Consider the following 18,132-nt stretch of genomic DNA (forward strand, 5'->3'; position numbering starts at 1 on the left):
AGAGAGAGCTGTGATGGACACCTGCGGTGGCAGGTACGAATGAGGATAGGCTCTTCAGGGGCTGAAGCAGCAGAGAGGAGTGGAGGCCATGGAGCCAAGGGCTGTACAGGAACTGCCTCACTTAATCCACCCAACAGCCCAGTCAACTGGGGTCACTGACACCACTTTATAGCCGAGGAGATGCGCCCAGAGAGGTAGCAGGTCACCCAGCTAATCTGCTGAAGAAGCAGCGGTCAAACCCAGATGAGACCAGCTCTGGAACCCTATGCTCCGTTCGCTTTGCTGTAACCCCAGAGATCATCTGGTCCAAACCCCTCACTGTACGGATGAAGAACCATGCCTCTAAGAGGGAAGTTTCCAGAGTTACACCTTTTCTTTTCAGCATCTCATTTGAGTTCCTTATATTTTCTCTCTCTCTGGGGTGAGCCTCTCCCTGAGGCAGGCTAAGAAAATACCCTACTTGCTCTCCTTCTAAACCATCGTCCCCATGGTTAGCCCCACAGCCCTGACATTCACATGTGTGTTCATCCCACAAATGTTTCTTGAGCATCTATTATGCGCCACCCAAGAGGGAGATGCAGATGAATGAGATATAGACCCTGCCTTGAGGGACTCACACTCTAGCAGAGGGGGGCGGAGGGGAGAAGACACAAGTTAGCTGGGCATATCTTAGAGGCACCCTAAAATGGAAAGTGGCTATATGTAGTGCCTAGGACAGGACACAGAGCTCTTTCCTTCGTGGATTTGGGAACCAGAGAGGCTGGACCTGGTTTAAAGTTGATTCACATCTCTCTGGTCTGGTATGTGCAGTCTGCTTGGACCTTGGGATGTATGTGATGGTCAGAATCCTCTATTTCCATCACATAGTTGAAGTCAGTTATAACATCTGAGACCAGAATATCAGGATTGGTGGAGGGCTTGCGGGGCCAGCTTGAACCACTCCGATTTCCTAAAGATCATATCTCCTCTAGACAGCTGTATCAAGCTGACAGGACAATTCCTCACCAATGGATTTATAGAGTCTAGTATTTCTGAGTGGCGTGGATCTGGGGAAATTTTCCATTCAGTCTTTCATTCACCAAACACTGACTTGGTGCCTACTATGTCCCAGATCCTAGGCTAAGTAGGAAGAAGGTGGCTCCTGCCAGGATAGGGTTGTGATCAGAGAGGAGATGTGAAAAACAAGCAGACAAGTAGATATTACAAATTATGGTAAGCAGCTTGAGGGAGACGGTGCTGTCCACTGTATTGCAGTTAGCCTGTCTTATTCAGCAGGAAGACGATTCTCAGGCAGGGACAAAGTGATGATATCCCTCCCACCTTAGTCACAGGTATGACCAGGTTTTTCGCACTCATGGTTGCATCTCAGAGAAGGCCGGTATTGCAGAGAGGAATGGAGTTTTCAAATTGGTGGAAGTTACTTTTTTGAGACCCTCTTGAAATGCCAGGAAATGTCCTCAGTTTACCCCTCACCCACTATCAGTGGAGCGGTCAGTGACTTAAAACGGGCTTTGCTGGCTCATTTTGGTTTGGGTCCAGGTGGATTTTGTCACGGTAATTCTTGGTTTGATAAAGACGGTCAGCAAGGAAAAAAGAAAATAAAGGAACTAAAAGATAAAAGAATCCTTAAACTGTGAGCCAGGAAGCGAGCTGATGTACGACGAGGAGTTTTGAGTTAGTTATTATCAAATTTAGGTCTTGCTACATGGTGGTGGTGTATCTTGCCAGGGTGGGTTCTCAAGGGTGTTACTCAGGTGATGGTTACTGTCCTCAGCATTACTGTTGGGACTCCCTTAGGAAAGCACCTCATTGAGACGTACATATTGGCACTGGGTAAATCCACGAGGCAAGTTTCCCTTCTTTAGAGTTGGAAGAAATTGCTGCTTCTTCATGTAAATTCTACAGGGGGCAGTTGGCTTGTAGGATTCGTGTTGAATGGAAACAAATCATTTTTAAACTCTCGACTGCCAGTTTTATGGTGAGATGAGTGACACAGAGAAAGAATGGACTGAGAGGCAATTGGGGGCATCTTCCGTCTTACCACCGATGCTGCAGCTTAGACTACCCTGGGGAGAACTTCCACAAGATTCTCTGTGGCTCAGCCCCACCCACACCAGTTATGTCAGAATCCCTCTGTGAGGGAGCTCATGCACAAGTCAAGCTTAATAAATGCTTATGGGAGAACAGATTCTGGAATATGGTTGCCTATAGCAGGAATCTGGAGTGTGAGAGTTCTGAGGACCGGTTCTGAACTGATACCCTAAGTCAGTGCTTCTCAAACTACAGTGTGCATCCAAATTCCCTGGAGATCGTATAAAAATGCAGGTTCTGGCTTGGTCCTCCTGGGCTGGGGCCCAAGAACTGGCCTTTCTAACAGCTCCCAGGTGGATTCTGAGGCACACTCAGAGTGGCCACGCCTCAGATGATCTGTAGACTTAACTTCTATGACATTGGAGAGTCGATTTTTTAGAGCAGGGGTGTCGGCCTGGGCTGAACGCTCACCTTACCCGGGTAACTTTTACAAAATCAGGTGCTGAGGCTCCAACCCAAGAGGCTCTGACTCAATGGTCTCGGGTGGGACTTGGGCATCAGCTATTTAAAAAAGTTTTTCAAGTGATTTTAATGTGCAGCCAGGGGTAGGAGCCTCTGCTCTAGAGGATTCCTTTATTTTTCGTTTCTTTTTTAAGTTCAAGATCAGTGCTGCTTAATAGAAATAAAATGTGTGCATATTATTTATTTGTTGCCATGTAATCAATTGACTGAAGTGTAATATTTATGATGTCATCTGGCTTCTGAGGACCAGAAATCTGGGAGTGGCTTAGTTGGGTGATTCCAACCAAATCAGGGTCTTTTGTGAGGTCATAGTCAAGATGTCAGTTTGGCTGTGGTTATCTGAAGGTTATCTGGACTGTGACTGGAGGACCTCCTTCTAAGACAGTTCATCCATGTGGGTGTTGGCTGGAAGCCTCAGTTTCTCACTGTGTAGGCCTCTCCATGGAGCTGTTCACAAACTAGTAGCTAACTTTCCCTAGAACAGAGAGAGAGAGAGATTGAAAAAGAGACCAAAGTAATGTCTTTTGTAACCTAATCTTGAGTGACATGCCATTACTTCTGATACATTCTATTGGTCACACAGAGCAACTCTGATCCAATGTGGGAGACCACATGAGGATGTGAGTATCAGGAAGGGGGAAGCACTGGGGGTCATCTTGCAGACGGCTACCATGTGTGCATGCAAGTAATTTAAAACTTTTCAGTAGTCATATAACAAAAGTAAAAAAAAAAGGATGGCATTGATTTTAACAATACGTTTTATTCACCCAACATATCCAAATAGTATCATTCTGACACATAATCAATACAAAGTTATTTTGCATTCTTTTTTGGTACTAAGTTTGAATTCTGATGAGCACATTTACAGCTCATCTCCATTTGGACTCACCATGTTTCGAGTGTTCATTAGCCAAGTTACTTGTTCTCCTTAATTCTACAGGTAGTCTTACCTGGATGGACCCAAAGGGTTGATTAGCACACTTTGTTAAGGACCACCCTTTATTCCCTCAAATGATAGACGTTTTGGTTTACTTGATATTCCAACTGAACCATCTGTCAATTTCCTCTTTTATAAATTGCAAGTGTGGGTTTCTCAGGCTAATATTTTGCATGAAGAAGCCCTTGAGTTTTCAGCACATTACTCCACACTATTGACCTTTTTATGCCACTTGTGCAAAAATTTGTCAGGAACAATATAAGAGTTGCAGCAGCAATGACAGATTTTGGCCTTATACTCAGTGGAGAGAAACGAATTACATGGAGAGAAACCAATTATGGGCTAACCTACAGGCGCCCAGTATTAATCCCCACCCCTGACTTGGGCACTTATACAGAACCTGCCCCTTAGCACTGCCTGAGGGCTGCCATCAAGAGGAATCGTGTCTTGACGAACCAGATCATGATTTCAAGCACAGCACAAGAGCCATGTGCTGTGGTCGCCTGCTCTCTCTAATGAGTATTTTATGACTTGAAAGAACTTTTGGATAAGCTGAATGAATTGCCCTTTGCTATGAGGAACAGAAAGTTGAAAGTCTTTTCTATGCAGATGACACGGTTTTATTGTCAGGAACCAGGAATGGCCTCATTACTGTCAGAAAAAAGTGGCTCAGAATGAACTGCTCCAAGCCCAATTGTCATTGTTGGCAGATGTCCTCCAACATTGAATTGGCTTTTATTCAACAACCTGTGAATTGTATTCACTCATCTAGTCTCTTAGGGCTACGTTTCCCTAGGAAGCCATTTGTGAGACTCACCAGGAGGAGATACTTGCTTGACATTAGGTGTCTGTGGATGCAGTAGTAGGATTTTTCTAGGACTTTCTTGGGAGATTTGTAAAATGTACTTAGAAAAAAATTTTAAGCTAAAATTATTCTGGCTCAGCTAGATAGACTAGGACATTATTTCCTGGTGTGAGAGAAAATCCAGAGCTGTTCTTTTTAGGATTACAGCTTCCCACAGGCAGCCCCACAAGCTCTCCTGCTGGAATTCCCACAAGAACTCTCAGGTACTCTCACAGGTACTCTCAGAGGTATTCCCACAGGCACTCTCAAGGTATTTCTGTAGATAGTTCCACAAATATTATCACAGGTGTTCCCACAAGTATTGTTGTGGAAAAATGTGTTACAGCTTGGTGTTACAGCTCAGTTGTGACAGCAACCTGTATCTGGGCGAGAGACCAAGAAGCACTCCAAAGAGTTGGAGAACTCAGGTTTATTATACCTCCCCGCCGAAAGAAGTTAACATTCCAAGCTCTGGACCATATCTGTCGGTTTATACAGGCCTTTATAGGCTGCCAGTTTACACTTTGCAACATCATATGCAAATAAAGTGTAACAGAAGTTGACCAACCAGGAACAAGCTTTGTAGAACTAGACCAATCAGGAGTGAGAGAAATAACCAATCAGAAGTGAGCTCAGGGAACCAATAGAATTTTAGGGGTAAGTAAGCCGTTTCAGAGGCAAAAAGTGAGATAGAGCCTGTGGGCCAGGGAACTGGGTGGTGCTGGCAGGAGAGTAGTGGCCCTGCCTGGAGGGTCCTGCCGGTCTTTTTATGGGGCTTCCCGCCTCACTCCCAGGGGGTATTCCCACAGGTACTCTCAGAGGTATTCCCACAGGTATTCCTTTGGCTACTCTCTGTGTAGGGGCTGGTCTACTGGATTGTTAAATGTCCATAGGTCTTCCCTTAGCTGGCAGAACAGCATGTCTGAGCTACAGGTCCATTTTCACTCCAACCTTTAACTTCAGGTTTTCCTGCTTACCACATCATATCTACAAAGAGATGAAGGGGAGAGTTGTGCTCTGAATTCCCCGGAGGGACTGGCTCTTGCTGAGGCTCACATGATGTTTCCTTAGTGAGAACACACAGTTGAGTTCTCAGACCACCAAGCCAGGAAAAAAACCCACTTCTTTTGAGCACCTTTAGAATCCTTGTCATCCCGACCACTTGCAGGTGGTCATGTTTCTCTTTTCTCCGTGGCTCCTAGGAAGCTAAGTTAAACACCTCATTTGGCCTCTTGGGTCTTAGAGTGTGCTGGGCTGCCTTTCCTTCACTCTGGTTCTAGTCCTTCCTGTAAAACATGTGCGGGTTGTCTGTATTCAACTAAACTTCCTCAACTCTTCTGGGATGAGGCTGAGAGGTAAATAATCACGAGCATGAAGAACAGGACCATCCATCTGTCATTCTAAAACAGCTCATTGGGATTGAGGACTGGATCCCAGGTCTCCTGACTGCCTCGCTGATGTTTTCCTGTCAGACCGTGATCTGGACAACGTGAGTCTAACAAGAAAAGTTTAGCTTTTGTGGAGGCAACACATTCCTGTTCCAACAGATGGGCATTCTGGATAAAAAGTAACCACAGATTTTTGGATACACCAGTGAACTTCAAACCCAAGCTTCTGAAACCCGAGGGACCCCAGCAGAGGCAAAGGAGACGTTGCCCATGGGACGATTCCACTGTTCAACAGCACAAAAATTGGCTAGAGGTGAGCTCTTAGTGAAAACCTGCAAACCATGTGAGGATAGGGAGCCTGTGATAAATGGTGGGCAGCCCAAGCCAGAGGGGAAGGTGGACCTCTGGTCACACTGGCCTGGGAACTGGGGAGGGGAGGGGACTGGACAGAATTCCAGGCAGGAGGGAGCCTGGAAGGATTGGAGGACCACAAGAGGTTTGTGTGCCTGCATGCTTGTGTGTGTCTTCACGTGTGTGTGTTTGTATAAGGTGTGTGTATAAGTGTACGTTCAGGTGTAGGGGTGGGGAGAATTCAGCCTGGTGAACACTCTTCCACATTTGCCCAAGTGAATCTTTTTTCTTGAACATGCAGCGTGTCCTTTGGGTACTTGTCTCTGCCCTTTCTGGCTGAGTCACAGCCCCTCCTCTGTGTCCCTCGGCTCTCCAAACTTCCCACTATTACAATAAAATTAAATGGAGACCAGACTTGAAAGTCCCCAAGCAGACCAAACCATTTAAGCCACGTAAGCAAAACAAATTCTAGCTTATGTCATGAACAGAGGCTAAACCTCTCAGGTTATCTATCTCTTGTCAATGTTCCTGATCATCATAAAATAAACCGAAGTCATCTTCCTAAAATGGTAGAAGCGCATCACTGTAACCAATCCCCTGCCGTCTGGAAACCCCCGTGGTAACAGCCCATCACTGTGAAGGTCAAACAACTTCCTCCTCTTCACTCTAAACCGTCCTGGAACGTCATGCCTCTCAGCTTCTTATCAGCTTGGGGTTTGAAGTATCCCTGGTCACAGTTTGTTTCTCGATCAATAAAATAGTCATATCAAGTAAAGCCCTTGCAATTTTTCTTTTGACATTGTATCATGGTTTACTGGCAGAATCCCCTGCCCTGAGAGACCCTTAAAAGCAAGGGCTGAGGCTTACTGGTGTTTCACACCACACCCCGGACACCACGGCTTGGCCACAGCAGTGAGGGTCTGCTGAGCAAAAACTCATATGTCAACACATTAATTAGCATTATATTTGGCCGCATGTCACAGAACACAGGAATAAATGTCTCAAAAATGTAAATTAAACCAACCCTCCCAGTTTATCCAATTTCTCCCTTCCTACACCCCCCACCTCTGGCAACCACCAATCTGTTCTCTGTATCTGTGAGCTTGGTGTTCGTGTTTTTGTTTTGTTTTGTTTTGTTTTTAGATTCCACATATAAGAAAGATCACATAGTATTCATTTATTTTTTTCTGTCACGTAAATGGGGCCAAGAGTGTCAGGCCAGGGCTCGGCTGCAGATTCACTATCATTAGGTCTATCTACCTTAGTGCCAGCTTCCAGCCTCAAGGTTGCCTCACAGTCCAAACTGGCTTCTAGGGTTCCAGAAATCAGGTCTGCATTCCAGATGGAAGGGCAGAAGGACCAATCTCTTGGCTTCAGCCCCCTCTCAAAAGCCTTTTTGGAGGGAAACTCATCTAATGATTTTTTCTTTCATCTCATTAAGCCTCCTCTTTTAGCTGAAGGTGGGATGAGGGAATGTAGTCTTTAACCTGGGAACACTGTCACCCTGCATGAGATTGGGGTTCTATTGTTAACAAGAAGGGAAATATGAATATTGGCTATATAACTAATAGCCTGACTATAGCTTGTAGTTGGGAGCTACAATGAGCAATTCTCCTAAAAATCTGGAGAAAGGAAGCGGGATGTCCTCTTTGGTGACAAACTTAATAATGAACACGTAATATGCTGAAGCAGAGAAGTGGGAAGGCAACTTCAGAAGACACAAAAGCTGTAACCTGTTAAGAATGTATCCATGTGAAAGGGGCTGGCAGCTGCCGGGGCACAGAGAAAACCCTCAGAGGGGCAAACATAGGAGGTCCCACCTCCCTCTGACCATTGCAGTCAGGGAGTGCAGGCAAGGAGAGAATTTAGCAAGTGGACTTTAGTTATTTTGGGACCACTGGGAAGACTATATGCTTGAGATGTGTGTGTAAACAGCTGTATCACTTGGTGTACAAGTTGGTGTAAGATTAAACAGTCCAAACCCTCAGCTCACAAATGTGAGCATACTGGGATCCAAAAATGTAAATCCATAACATGGCAGGTAATGAATGCGATGAAGGAAAGAAAAAACAAAAAGAGTGAGGAGACGAGAATGACAGAGAGTCAGGGCAGTATTTCAGAGAGAACAGAATAGATATCAGGATGCTAGAGTCCTCATACCAGCCCTGCTGTTGACTTACATGTGTGTCTCCATCACTGGGTCTCAGTCTCCAGCTCTGTGGAATGGATACATTGAACTGGTGGCCAGAAAAGTGCAGCGATTAAGAACATGGATCATTGGGTGGGTGCCTCCTGCCTTTGAACCCCAGCTCAACTGTTAAATGAGCCAGTGATCTAGTCTCTCTGAGCCTCGGTTGCCTCATCTATAAATGGGAATCAGGGCAGTTATCACACAGATGCCTCTCGAGGGGCTTAACGAGACAATGCAAATAAAGTGCCTGCACAAAGCAGCTGCACAATTCTTCCTCTGCTTACCCCGCTGGACCAGAAAATGCTGTCCTTCCTTGATAATCTGCTTCCAGCTGTCACCGCCGCCAACTCCAGACTCCCTTTTGCAGCCATCTCCCTGGTGACAGTTGCTATGATTGTCTCAAATGTTCAACGGCTACCACCCAGCGTGCTCACAGAAGGCTTCATGTGTTGCTGTCTGGAGTCCTTTTAACCTATGATTTATTACATTTGTTGCCCCTGATGACTTCTCAAATGAGCCCATAAATTAGAAAAATTAATAAAGCGTCCCTGGGGTCTTAAACTGATCATTTGGGTTGTGAAGTCCATTTTTGGACCAATTATGGTCAATTGACATTTCTGTTGGCATCACTGTCCATCAGGGTGCAAATGGTTCTCAGATTTACTTATGCTCTGGGGGATGAAGGGAGACCTCAGTCGAGGGGTGGAGGGTGATGGAGCTACAGTGATATGGGTCCTTGTTTCTTCTGCACACACAGGCTCCATCACTTTGCAGGTGTAGCACTTAAACACGCTTCACATCCTCCTGCCCCCCTTCAGCATTCCAGAGCTTTCTGTGGGTGGGTGATGCATGCATGCATTCATTCCTTTGTTCATTCGTTCTTCATTCACTTCTCCTTCCTCCCTTCTCGCCCACCTTCCATCCCACCTTGGTTGAGTGTTTACTGAGTATCTCTTCTCTTTTTGGGCAAGTCTGTAATTTTATGAGTAGTGATGATGAAGTTGAGAAGGATTAAAAAAACACTCCTATCTGTTTTGAGGATTAATACATGCTAGACACTCTATTCTCTGGAACAGGTAATCAGGACACACAAGCAGTAAATTAACTTGTGCAAGATCAGGGAGATGAAGTGACTTGACCAAAGCCACATAACAAAGAAGGAGAGGAGCCAGGGAACTTTGGGTAAGTTACTTCAACACTCTTTGGCTCAGGCTCCTCTTCTGTAAAATGGGTTTATTGATAGAACCCAGGTCACAGGGCTGCTGTGAGAACTGAACACAAAGGGCTTCAGACAGTGCCTGGTCTGCAGAAAGTCCTCAAGACGCAGTCGCTGCTGCTATCAGCACTGCACCTGACACTGATCATTTAGTTGAAACCTCCCAATAGCTTCATGAGGAAAGGGGGACCCGGAGAGCATCTTGGCGTAGGATTGGAACCCAGATCCATCTTGCTCTAGAGCCTCCACACTCAGAAAGTGCTTTGCCTTCCCGCTCTCCTCCTAGAAGCCAAAGCTGAAAGTCACCTTCAGCAGACACAGAAAGGAAAACTCTTTCCCATCTCACTTCCCTGTGGAATCTAAAAAAGTTGACTCCACAGAAGCAGAGAGTAGAATGATGGTCACCAGGGGCAGGGAGGCAGGGAAGTGGGGAGATGTTGGTCAAAGGAACAATCTTGCGATTACAGAGGATAAGTAAGTCTAGAGAGCTGACATGCAGCATGATGACCATGGTTAATAATAGCGTAACGAATGCTGGAAATGTGCTAAGGGTAGATTTCAGGTGCTCTCATCACACCCCCGGTAAGCAGAACTAGTGATGCCCACCTCACAGGCTTGCTGAGGGCATCCAGTGAGACCCTGCTGGGGGAGCACAGGGCCTGGCACCCCGTAAGTCCCCAATGGGTGCCATTATTGTGATTGCCAAGGCTGCACATAGCGAGCGGCCGTATCGTGGGGGCGCTCTGGTGGAGCCCGCACCGCTCATCCACCCTTGCTTGCCCTGCTGGCTGGCTGTGTTTCCGTTTGGTGAGCTGACCTGAGCTCCAGGTTTGATGCGCCAGAAGCAGAAACCTAGCAATCATCCCACACCTTTTCCTCTCAGCCCACATCTAATCCATCAACAAATCCTACTGGTTAGATCCTTCAGGTGTGTCTGGAATCTCATCACTTCTCTGGCTGCCTCAACTATCTCCAGGGGTGAGCCAGCTGCAGCCCTGCCTTGGACAACAACATTCGGTTCCATGCTTTCTCCTTTCCCCTCCAGTCCTTGCGCCGTACAGTTGCCATATCTGGCCCTTTTTGCTCAGGCTTCTCCCCTACCCCCCAGTGAATCCAGAGGAGAACCAACAACTTATGAGGCCCTGTGAAATCAGACTCCACGGCCTCTCTGTGCTCCAGCTACATGGACCTCCTGGCAGTTCCTTTGAACGCACCAGACACCCTTGTGTCTTTGCATTTGCTGTTCCCTCTGCCTGAAATGCTTTTCCCTGCACAGTCTCATGGCTCACTCTCTCATTCCTTCTTGCCTCCTCAAACAGCACTTTCTCAGCTAGGCCCTGTCTGCTTACCCCTGCTCTGGTACCCAGATCCTCCGCTCCCTTTTCTATAGCACTTAAGTGCTACATCATTTACTATTTAGTACGTCTATGGCTTAGAGCTTAACCTCCATCCCAATTAGATTATAAGCCCATGAAGGTTGGGATTTTTTGGTCTATTTTTCATGCCTGTATCTCAAGCATCTAGAACAGTATCTGGCACAATAAATATTTATTGATCCAAAGAAAGAAAGACAGTCTCCTGTTTCCAGTTTCTCCTGGCTTGAACCCCGTCTCCAGCCACATTAGTATTTATGCCACCCAAGGGCAAACTTGGAACCATGCACTTGGACATCAGTGCCATCTCTGCCCAATGTCAGCCCGTGTATCATACCCTTGGGATGAGGCCAACCTGTCACTGAGACAGAAAGCAAAATAGAATGAAAGTAAGTAAATTGTATGTTACGTTTAACACTATTTTAGTATAATTAAAATAGTGCCCTTGAATTTTTAGAATGAACAAAGACTGAATCACACATTTCTCTTTTGGGTGGAATTTTTCTGACAAGACGGAATATTGGTGCATTAGAACCACCTTCACTTCATATTAGATTTTCACGGCACAACTATAAAGAGGATTGCATTTTGCAAAAATGCTTGAGGGCTTCGTAAGTTTTCCTAAGGGCCTCTCTTAGTGCTTTGATATTGAAATTATTCTCTTTGGAGGCACTTATTCATTATCCTCATTGATTTCCTCTTTGTTAATTTTTAACTGGTCTCGCCCTTCTACACAGTACTGATAACTAGCATTTTTTGAGCTCATACCATGTGCCAGGCTCTTTGTGTACATCAATGGATTTATTTTTACTGCAACTCTATGTGGCAAACATATTCTGTGTGTTTTATAAGGAAATTAAGGCGTGGAGAGGTTAATAACTTGTTCATGGATGTGCAGCAAGTAAGGAGGAGGAGGGACTTGAAATGCAGAGGCTGCTTCTTACTGACTCGTTTGTCAAAGGTTCTGTGTGTGATCTGAGCCACGCTTTGATGCCCCTTTCATTGAGCTCATGAAATCCTGCCTCATTTGTGAGATACGCATTTTCAAATGCAATTGATCTTAATTTCCTGGGCACAGCATCATGGGATGCTGATGTCATTCTGTGAGGTTGACTATCCACTGACCAGATGGTGTGATGAGCCCCAAGGGACACTGGTGTTAAATGGGGTGGGACAGTCGAGCAGGGATGAGTATGTAAGTTGCCAGATCATTGATAATTTCTGTGTTTGGCCACAGAAGGAATTGCATGAGAACTGCTCCAGGGATAGGTAAACTCATAGCTGTGTGTTCAGAGTAAAGAGCCCAGTTCAGGGCATATATCCAGAGAAAACTCTAATTTGAAAAGACACATGGACCCCAGTGTTCATAGCAGCACTATTCACAATAGCCAAGACATGGAAGCAACCTAAATGTCCATTGACAAATGATTCAAAAAAAAGATGTGAGAATGGAATACAATGGAATACTACTCGGCCATAAAAAAGAATGAAATAATGCCATTTGCAGCAACATGGATAGACCTGGAGATGATCATATTAAGTGAAGTAAATCAAACAGAGAAAGAAAAATATCATATGATATCACTTATATGTGGAATCTCAAAAAAGATACAAATTTTATTTACAAACTGGAAATAGACTCATGGACATAGAAAACAAACTATGGTTACCAAAGCAGAAAGGGGGGTGAAGGGATAATTTAGGAGTTTGGGGTTAACAGATACACACTACTATGTATAAAATAGATAAACAGTAAGAACCTACTGGATAGTACAGGGAACTATATTCAATTTCTTGTAATAACATATAGTGGAAAAGAATCTGGACAGGAAAAAAATGTATGTATGTTTATAACTGAATCACTTTGCTGTACACCTGAAACTAACATTGTAAATCAACTACACTTTAATAAAAAATAACAAAAATAAAATAGGTTATCAACAAGGACCTACTGGATAGCACAGGGAACTATATTCAATTTTTTGTTATAAGTTATAATGGAAAATAATCTGAAAATATATGTGTATATGTACATATACATGTATATATGTATATGTATTTACATATATATATGTGAAGAAAGAAGAGAGAGTTCAATCCCAGGTTTTCCTGGATTCATTCTTTGACATAATGAAAAGCCCTTGGGGACAATCTGATGGAGTCGGGGATGTCGGGGGAGCTGTCAAACTAAGCTTTGTTGGACACCAATGCTGTGCCAGGCCTTCTGGGAGATTTAATTAATCCTCCCCACAAGCCAGGGAGAATGGTTTATGTGCCCATTTTATAGATGAAGAAACTGAGGCATAGGGAGGTGAAGTCACCTGGCTTAGGGACTCAGATCTAGATTCTGTTTTGAGTTTGTGGGTCTCCCAAACTCAGACTTTTCCCATGGCACTGCTTCCTTGCTAGCACAGAGAGATTAGCTGAGGGGGACCCTGGGGATCGCTGGTGGAGTTGGGCTGGGAGGTAGCCAGGTGGCAGTGGTGGCAGGAAGTGAGAAACAAGGCCTGTAGGAAGATATAGCCCTGAACAAACATGGCAGGCCCAGCTTGCCAGCACCTGTTCCCATTGGATGCTACCTGGCTTCTCCAAGTCCTTATATTTGGAAACAGACTCATTCTCCAGGAACAAAAAAGGAGGACGGCCCTCCCATATTTGATGGCTGCCACTTACAAAAGCCTGAGACTATGTTTCCCCCCAGTTTAGGGGCTGCAACAAAATGTCTTCTCTGCCAGCTCCAGCTCCAGAGAAGTCAGGGTGGCCAGCTGGAGATGTGCCCGAGAGAGGCAGAGGGACACAGGAGGTTACTGCAGAGCCTGGGGAACATAAAGGGAGTGTGTCTCTTGATCCACGCACCCATTACACCCAGTGTATTACATTACCAGGCTAATAGGGAATAAACCAGAGGAGCATCTGTCTGTGCCCGAGCCCACGCAGGCCTCTGATTGCTCAGTCCTGGCTGGTCACCTCCTGGCCTGGCCCCTGGAGGCTGATGGAGTGGATAATATTTGAGGCACATCCAGGAATGGTTTGAGAGGGGCCACACACATCTCACAGTCAGTCTGCTTGGGCTAGAAGAACTCCTCTCTCTCCCTTCCATTTCCCTACATGGTTGGGGAGTTAACAGCATCCTTTCGGTCCAGAGGGGTCTTTGGCTGGAGAAATGAAAGATGGGCCTCCGTGCACCCTTTCTCCTCCATAATAACAGGGCTGCTGCCAGCCCTTACAGGGCCTGGGGCCAGTCCTCGGGGCAGATGTGGGAGGGCACAGAGCCTGGTAGACAGTGAGAGCTGGGGTTTCCTGGCCCTCCCAGTGGGCACTCCTGTTTAGAGGCAACCTGCACCATCACAGGCAGGCAGGAACTTGGTGGTGGAGGTGGTGGTGGTTGGAAGGGAGGCAGAGGGAATCGCCCTGCAGGATGGGACCTGGTCAGGACCCTGAGGCTGGGATTGGACTTGGGGCCTCTCTCACCTTCCTCACTCCCTCCCTCTATGATAACTTCCTTGGTTTTCCCCTCTCAGCTCCTTCTAATCTCCTCACCCTTGGCTAAGGTGACTGCATTAGGACTTTGGGAAATAGTCTTGGGGTTCGAGTGGACTCTGGAGGAAATGGAAATGATTATTATTAACAGTTTAAAATTATCCAGTGATTATTAGGGAAATCAAGGAAAAGGGCTCCCCATCATCAGTCACCCAGGAAATGGAAATTTACATGACAACCAGGTACCTGGAAATTGTTCTATACTAGGGAGGGACGGGTCAGAATGCTTTCTGAAGTACTCGCTTTGGTTCAGTTAGAAGTTTTTATTCAGCAGATAACTTTCTGAGTATGCCTCAAGAGGTGAATGATTCAAATTTTGTATTTTTCAAAAAATCGGGAATACCATAATACAAAAAAGGGGATCTTTCATTACTGGTGGCCGGTCCCCAAGCCCCTGCAGAGTGCCGGGCTGCTCTGAACGTGTCACGGTCTGCAGCAAGGACAACACAGGAGCGAGGGTGACTGGGTGGCAGACTGGTGATGGGCAGAGTTCCGCAGGCCAGCACCCCTGGACGGAAGCCTGCGGTGGGCCCTTCCTGGGGAGTCAGTTATACATATAGGTGTATATACATTCCTTTTGAGATTTTTTTCATTACATGTTATTACACGATATTGGATATATTTCCCTGTGTTATACTGCAGGACCTTGCTGTTTATCTATTTTATATATAGTAGTTAATTCTGCAAATCCTGAACCCCCAGTCTATGCCTCCAATTACACTCACCTTCTATTGATAACGTGTGATATTCGTTACCCATTGATGTTTAAATATCTCCCCTGACTATTCCATTTCAAGGAAATTTCTGCCCCAGTTCCCCCTCTTCATGCTTTCATTTTCTCCCTAATACTTACCTTGATCTGAAATTATCTTGTATTTTATGCATTTCCTTGTTTCTGCTATAAGAACATAACAGGCACAAAGAGATGAGGAATTATGAATATTCTGCTTCCTTCTGTATCTCTAGTGCCAAGAACAGGGTATGGAACACAACGGGAGCTCAGTAATCTTTGTTGTATGAATGAAAATCGGCTCTGAGACCAACGGGACCTAGAATGTGTGTGGGAGGAGGCATCAGGGTGTTGAGTAAAAGCGAGTCTCATCCCTTGCCCCTTGGTCCCCAGGTCTGGTAAATAAACCTCTGGCTTGTTCCTGAAACCCAGCCCCCACATTCCCAGCTTGTTTGTTCATGCCCTCATTTGTTCAACAGTCACCGAGAACCTATAATGTGCCCTCTGATGTAATAGGTGCTGGGAGGCAGGTTTCAAAAACGCAGCAGGGAGAAGCACAGAGAAGACATCTACTGAGACCTGGAGTGGGAGGAAAGCATGGAGGGCTTCCTGGAGGAGTGATGCCTGAGCTTGCCTCTTCAAGGAGGGCTCTAAGTCGGAAAGGCAGGAATGGAGGAGAGTGGAGCGTGGGAGGACGTGGCCACCAGGCAGCAAGCCTAGGGGAGCAGAGGAGGGAGAGTAATGTGCATAGACGACACTTCCTCAGGGATAGTCTCACGTGTCCGCCTGGCAGTCCTAGAGGCAGGTACTGTACCATCCTCATGTGGCAGAGATAGGAACCGACAGAGAGAGGGGCTCAACTGTGTGTCTGAGGGGACACAGCTAATACAAGGTGGGGATCGGGCTGGGGCTGCTCCCCTCTCCGGCTGGGAGACTTACCTCTTCTCCCACGTTGCACACCAGGAAATGGCTTGACGTACATCTTGGTTCTTGCTCCTCTACCCCCAGTTCTCCCATAGGGCCCCCCACTACGTTTCCAGGCCCCCTCCCTATTCAGGGATCATGAAGGTCTTCCTGGTGGTGACAGCCTGGCTGCCAGACCTCTCTGAAGCTCGACTCTCCAAATCTTGGCTTTTCCTGGATTCTGAGCTGTTCTGCCCAGGACTTCTTGCCTGGCAGACCCTCCCTGTAATTCAGTTATGATGCTTTTGGCAGCAAGGGAGGGAAACTCCAGCCTAACCTGCCTTGGAAAAGAGATTTTTCTTATCTCCGCTAACAGGTGCGGAGTCCCGCGTCTACCCTGCCTCTGGTCGTCACTTGCTGCATCCACGAACCCGTCGTTGACATCCTCATTAGACAGGGAGGGGAGCTGCTGCGGCCGAGCACTGAGTCCTGGGGCCTCAGAGAAAGTGGCCCTCTGCTTGAGAACACAGCCACTGAAGTGGTTAAGTGGCTGCGGATGGGCAGGGAGATTCAGGAGCCCGGGAAACACCCCTCTTCTCGACCCTCACAGCCAGAGAAACCACCAGGATGAGCCCAACACTCTCGCAGCCCCGTGTACAGCAGCCACCATGAGAAGCCAGGACCCCAGGTCATCACAGTGGGGCCCAGTGCAAGGCAGGTCACACAGGGGTCCAGCCCAGAGTCTGGAGCCAGCCAGCTCTTCCACCTGACATCTGGGGATCGTCTAGCACGTCACGTGCCTCTCAGTGCCTCAGTTTCCTCTTCCATATTATGGGGCTGTAATTCCAGAGCCCAGCTCGTAGGATGGCTTAGAGGAGTCAGTCAGTTGCTTTGTGTGAAGAAGCCCTTACAAGAGGGCGGCACACGTGGGTGTTAGCTGTTCCAACCTCTGCCTCCATCATCTCATCCCTACCGCTCTCGGGTGTGCAGCCCTAACGGACTCAATTTCACACATCTCCGAACTCCCCAAACCCGCAGTCTGCCCTGGGTTCAGGCAGGAAGGGCAGTCGAGAATTTAAAACAAGAATAAAACCCATAAAACTCAGCCTGCTTTTCACGGGCATCACGCATCTGCAATTCTGAACAATGTCAGCAATAAAGAGTTCCTCCCTCCCCGGCAGGCAGTCCCGCCTCCCCTGCCAGGGATGCTGCTGCCCAGACTCCTGGGCTGTGCCCTTTAGAACTTAGCGGCGCCGACACTGTCAGTGAGATTCCCTGCACATTCAACCTCCTCCCCGGGCCTCCCCTTGTCCTCTTGGGCTGGGGGACACCTGGACCCCTCCTGAGCACACCCGTTCCTGGAAGCCTTTCAGGCAGACTTTTTTTCTCTCCCCTACTCTGTACAGTGGGGAATCCTTGCCCATCCTTGCTGTCCGGGGTCAGCCACATACTATGAAATTTAAAACTCCTGCCACCTCTTCTTCCTTGCAGTCATCACTTCAGCCTTGAGCTTGTGTCTCAGAGATTGAAGCCTTAGCACCTGCCATGACTCCAACTACTCAGCCATAAAAAAAGAATAAAATAATACCATTTGCAGCAACATAGATGGACCTGGAGATTCTCATTCTAAGTGATGTAAGTCAGAAAGAGAAAGAAAAATACCATATGATATCACTTATATGTGGAATCTAAAAAAACAACAAATGAATTTATTTACAAAACAGAGACAGACTCACAGACATAGAAAACAAACTTATGGTTACTGGGGTGGGTTGGTGGGAAGGGGGGGAAGGGATAAATTAGGAGTTTGAGATTTGCAGATACTAACTACTATATATAAAATAGATAAATAAGTTTATATTGTATAGCACAGGGAACTATATCCAATATCTTGTAACTTATAATGAAAAAGAATATGAAAATGAATATATGTATGTATATGTAAGACTAAACTATTATGTTGTACACCAGAAATTGACACAACATTGTAAACTGACTATACTCCAATTAAAAAAAGGGAAAAAAAGAGAAAAAAAAGAAGAAAAAAAGTTGTGTTGTATATACACAACGGAGTATTACTCAGCCATAAAAAAGAATAAAATAATG

This window comes from Camelus dromedarius, chromosome 11, assembly GCF_036321535.1.
Source record: "Camelus dromedarius isolate mCamDro1 chromosome 11, mCamDro1.pat, whole genome shotgun sequence".
In the NCBI taxonomy this organism is placed as follows: domain Eukaryota; kingdom Metazoa; phylum Chordata; class Mammalia; order Artiodactyla; family Camelidae; genus Camelus; species Camelus dromedarius.